Source organism: Tachysurus fulvidraco, chromosome 13 (assembly GCF_022655615.1).
Source record: "Tachysurus fulvidraco isolate hzauxx_2018 chromosome 13, HZAU_PFXX_2.0, whole genome shotgun sequence".
Taxonomy (NCBI): Eukaryota; Metazoa; Chordata; class Actinopteri; order Siluriformes; family Bagridae; genus Tachysurus; species Tachysurus fulvidraco.
Window position 1 is genome coordinate 7,656,240 of NC_062530.1, and position 6,100 is coordinate 7,662,339.

Below are 6,100 nucleotides of genomic sequence, written 5' to 3' on the forward strand. Positions count from 1 at the left end.
GAAACACCCAGAAAAAGTTGCAACTGGTCGTGCATCAACGTTGTTTAATGACACTTACACATTTCCTAAACATTTTAAAAGGGAGGAAGAAACAAACCTCCTTGGACAGGTTTTTATTAAAACGACCGGCAGATATTAGTGAGGAAAGAGTGACAAAAAAGGCAAAAACAAGTGAAGAGAAAAGCGATGAAGAAAATTAAGCAAAATTAATGTAAAGAAAACAGAAATTGTAGCAATTAAGTTCAGTTCAGTTAAGAGAATTTCAGTTAAGTTCATTAATTTTAGTGGTTTAGTTAAGTTCCATTTAAGTGTAAAGTGAACGAATTCCTCCTAACTCCTCCGCCTTTTTACTCCTCCCTCAACCTCCGTGCGCATCTTCCGTTAGCTCGAGTCGTCTGATCTCCAAGGTAAATAATACAATTTATAGTAAAACTTCAAACTCTAAAACACTTTATAGTTTGTTTTCTAACATTCTCTTTTATTACTGTATGTTTTTATATGTTTGTCATTTATAAATACAGGTACTGTACATTTTTCATATTCAAAACACATACAGTAAACAAAACAACGAGTGTAATTTTGTGAGCTGGAACGGATTCATGGGATTTCAATTAATTTAAATGGGGAAAATTGCTTTGAGATACGAGCAAATTGAGATACGAGCAAGTTCATGGAACGAATTAAACTCGTATCTCGAGGTATTACTGTATTTCAGAAATCTGAGATTTTCACACAAGCCTCTAGAGTTTACACAGAATGAAATAAACAAACAAACAAAAAAAAGCCTGTGTGTGGAGATTCTGCAGAAAGAAACACCTTTGTGTAGAAAGTGATCAGAGGAGAACAACCAGATTGGTTTGAGCTGAAGGGAAGCCTACAGTAACACAAATAATGACTAATTGTTTTGAGCAGGAAATCTTGTTGGAATGCACAACATCAAACTTCGAGGTGGCAGAAGACCACGCCAGTTCCCACTTCTGTCAAGTATCTGAGCCTATCAGAGGTACAGACTCACGAAAACTGGACAGTTAATGATGAGAGTCTGTGCCCATGATAGCCTCAGCTTCCTGTTCTCTGCTGACAGCTATTCAGGCAGTTGTAGCTCATCCAACTCGAGGCTTGATGTTTTGTGCATGATACTTTTCTGCTCAGTACGTGTATTGAGTGATTATTTAGTTACTGGAGACTTCCTGTGTGTAAGTGTGACTAGTTATCATGTCCTTCCTGGCAGCTCAAATCAATCTGGCTCTTCCTCAATCTTCCTCTGACGTTTCCATCCACAGAAGTGTTGCTCATTTAAGAATCTTTTCTCATTTTATTTTTATTTTTTTTAACCCTTAAAACTGTTTTATGTGAAAATTCCAGATCATCAGTTTCTGAAATATTCAAACCAGGCCATCTGGTAGCAACCATGCCATGATCAAAATCACAGAGATCACATTTAATCTGTTTTACATTCACATTTATGGCATTTGAAAGATGCCCTTATCCAGAGTGATGTGCCTTAAAGTGCCTATCAGTCACAGACCATGTATAAGTATACCATGAGTCTACAACTGCCTGGATAGCACACAAACAAACAATTTAAGTGTTTTATGAAGACGAAGATCTTCAACAGCGACTCGGCTGTTCTGAAATCGATGGGAACTTCATGCTATCACCTACAGTAGGAGCCAGAAATGAGAAATGAAATGAGAAATGAGTCTTGCCACACACCTACCTTTTAACCTGAGAGATAATAGGACCTATTGAGCAATGCTCAAAGACCTGATGATTACCCAATTTGCGTAATCATCAGGGTGATGCAAGGGTGGGTATCTGGGTGATGTATTTGGGTGATTTTGATGTAACATGTATCTGGGTGATTTTTTTTTGCATTGCATTGCATTGCTGTCACATCAAACTCCATCAAAATAATAAAACACAACTCATCTATATACTATATAGAATAGCTCAGTGTCTTTCTCCATTCTCCGATCGTTAGCCGTTCCATTGTATCTCCAGCCTTTGTGTCCTTTTAAAGTTGGGACTCTTGATTTATTAATGAACTTAACTACTTTTACAATGAACACGTTGTTTATTTGTCAGATTGTCACACCTACACGACAGCTTGCTATATATATATGACGATTAAGAGAGTGAACTGCTAATTACATGCGTATTTATTTCAGTGGAGATGCAGGAATATGACCCTGTGTGTGTTTCGATGGCCATAGTGAAAGCCAGCGATGTGGAAGTTAGTGAGGATATCTGACGCATGATGGAACCTGTGACCTTCTAAGGCATGCCGAAAATTTCATCTTCATTTCTCTGGTTTATTTATGCTTTTAAGTCCGTTGTGTGTGTGTGTGTGTGTGTGTGTGTGTGTGTGTGTGTGTGTGTGTGTGTGTGTGTGTGTGTGTGTGTGTGTGTGTGTGTGTGTGTGTGTGTGTGTGTGTATGTGTGTATGTGTGTATGTGTGTGATGCGTGTATCTATCAGCGCTTGCTCTGAGACAGGAGGGTCAGTTTACCTCCCACGCCGTGCAGAACCCCTGCTGAGTCCCTCCTCCCTCTCGGAGGCTGACCTGCACCCTCCCTCACTTAAGAGGGATCAGGGTTGGAGAGTGAAACATTGGCACAGAGTCATCACTTCTAATTCCAGTAGCGGCTGGCAGAGGAAACATCAGTTCAGAGACATAGTGCGACAGAATAGAACAAAATATACTGTACGTTCTTTGTTATTAGGCGTCATCCACGTCTACCTCTTCACACACCTGTGTGGATGTCTACCTGTCATCAGGCAACCTGAAGAGCAGAGGTCCTGACTGGACCAACAGCTTACTAAGGTATGTTGCTTTCTCAGGATTAAATCTCTTTACTGATTAAAAATAATGGCCCCCTCCTGCTTATGATCGCATCCGCATTATTGATAACGTGTCCAGTTTGATAGACCTTGTTATGACCCTATAACCAATAAGTAATGACTTGCAATGTGAAGGAAACTCATATCGAAAAGGGGACTGGGGTGCTGTTAGACTCTTAGGTAGCGTCGAAGGATTCAAATTGAATTTTTCTTTTATTTAATAGCAAAGTTGAAAAGTAAAATTTCACCCCATTTGCCTTAAAATTCTTAGAAGAAGCAGAATATTTATGTAAATATATATTCATGCTAAAGGAAAAAGTGATTCTGGTTATTTAGACTTTAGTTTTACATAAACTAACCAATTTTCTAATTGGCATTTCTAATTAATATTTAAAAAAAATAATATTCATTGCTGTGCCTAGCTAGCTGGATAAGGTATGTTAGGAATTGTGAGAAGATTTTAAGACCTATTCATATTCATACAAACTCATTGCTAAGACTTTCTTATGTGCTAATATAAGATCATTTCTGACAGGATTTTAATCCATATTTATACAGTATATATATATTATTTGTACTAATTAATACTAACTGCTGCTAGGTATGGTCACATTCATACATTTCATCAATATTCATTTTAAAATATTGTTTCTTTTCTTTTGCAATATTCACTGTTGAGCAAAATAAAATGAGTTAACTTAATGAGTCTGGATTTCTGAGAACCTTAAGTCAGAGTCACGTATTCATATCTTCTACTACTTTCGGCTTTTCTCGTTAGAGGATCATCAGTTTCCAAATAACTGTATCCTCGACATACTCATCTCTCGAACCAATTACCTTCATGTCCTCATTTAACACATCAATATATCTCCTCTTTGTCCTTCCTCTTGACCTCTTACCTGGCAGCTCCATCTCCAACATCCTTCTACCAATATAACCATCCCTCCTTTGTCCAAACCATCTCTCTCTGACCTTGTCATCAGAACAGACAACCTGAGCTGTCCCTCTGGTGTCCTAGTTCCTAATCCTGTCCATCCTCGTCACTCCTAAAGAGAACCTCAACATCCTTGTCACTCCTAAAGAGAACCTCAACATCCTCATCACTCCCAATGGGAACCTCAACATCCTTGTCACTCCTAAAGAGAACCTCAACATCCTCATCACTCCTAAAGAGAACCTCAACATCCTCATCACTCCTAAAGAGAACCTCAACATCCTCATCACTCCCAATGGGAACCTCAACATCCATGTCACTCCTAAAGAGAACCTCAACATCCTCATCACTCCGAAAAAGAACCTCAACATCCTCATCTCTGCTACCTCCATCTCTGCCTCATGTCTTCATCTACTGAATTTCTGTTATGATATTAAGGTCATATTCATAAACACTAGTAGTCTTTGCTGCTACTACAGTAGCTATCCTGCTCAAAAAAGAAGTGAGTTTTATATCTGAGTTTTCACTTGATCCAGGCTCTGCAAACCATTTAGATTCTTGTTTCCATTTCCAGTCAACAATCACTTCACCCTTATAGCAAAAGCTGGGATTTTGCAGGGTAATCTATGAAGAGTGGGCAATGTTTCAGCTTCAAACCTCTGACTGGGTGAAATCTGAGGAGGTTTAGTTTTATATGCAAGAAGAGAATGTGTCTGATGCAGGCTTAATTCTATACTGTCAACTCAAGGACTTTAAACTAGTGCAGGTTTTCTCACATTGCAGCACTCCTTGGATTTAACCCTTTTCACAAGTACACTGGCTCACCATGCCACCGTTGGCTGAAAAAGCATCACAGAGAAGAGAAATGGGTTTCTCCCCTATGAATATATTGCCCTTAGTATGCTAGGTAAAAACAGAAATACGTACGAAAAACCACAATTTCTTAAATCCCTGATTGTTAAGCTTCACTGTGGAGTGTGACTTGACATAAGCCTAGTGGTTAAGGTGTTGGACTACTGGTTCGAAAGGTCACTGGTTCGAATCCCAGGTCCACCAAGCTGCCGCCGCTGGGTTCCTGAGCAAGGCCCTTAATCCTCAATTGCTCAGTTGTATAAATCGAAATATAAAAAATGATGTAAGTCCCTCAGCATAAGGGTTCTGCTAAATGCCAGAAATGTAAATATAAAATGGTGGAAATTCCATTTTTTTCCATTTTTTGTACGAATCTGGCCATCCGACTCAATGATACCTTCACCCCTGCCTGTGGAGGTTGGGGATGTTACTGAATGTTGTTTTTTAGGGTTCTTCACATCTCTCACAGTATTTCTGGCATCATATGCTGTTGTTGTTCTTTCTGTATTGACTATGCCCTGTGCTTGTGCATTGGGTCTGATTAATTTTTACTTAGTCATAGATCTCAAACACAGTAGATATATTCAATTGTGCTTTGAGTGACAGATTCAGGTCAGGCAGAACGGTAGTGTTGGACTGTACTTGTATTCCTACACAGGTAGAAGCTAACTTTAAGCTAGAAGTTCATATATAGTAGTATGGCTAAAAATATGATTAGAACTTCTTTTTTTTCCCCATAAATACAGTCCAGTTTAGAGTCTTAGGTTGGTGATAGAACTACAAACCGAATCTAGCAATAATAAGCAATAAATTTTTTTATAACATTTTATTTATTTGAATGCATATCCAAACTTATATGTAATCACTTTGGACGATAAATAAATGATTTTTTATTTTTTATTTTACCAATTTAAGTACAATGCATGCTGCTTTGGTCCTGGGATTTTCTTGCACTAACAAAAAAGTCTTTCCCCAACACCGCTGATTAATTGTAGTGACTGTACATTGTACTGTGTCCTAAATCACATTAGGAAGATTTGTGATATTGCTGATGAAGTAAATCTGGTTTAAGTACATTTTTTTGTATCCTTACTAATTAGGAACATTTTCCTTAAGTGAAAAATTATTCTTAACTACAAAAGTGAATTTTATAAAAGCCAAGATTTCAGGTTCCTCTATCAAAAACATGGCAGTCTGAGGATGAGCGAATGAGTGTGTGAATGTTTGTGTGTTTTGTGCCCATGAGGAATCACACACAGTGTTCTTGGGATAGTCCATGATACTGACATGATAAAGCAGTTACTGAAGATGAAAGAATGAAAGAATGAACAAAGACATTCGCGACTCTCCATAGGAAATGAGTGACTTCCAGTATATCAGCCGTCGTTTGTCGTGTGCAGTGGAAAGGCAGCTTTAACCGAGTGAGACGAGTGATATTACATCTTGATGCTTCTTTCTCAATGTCCATATG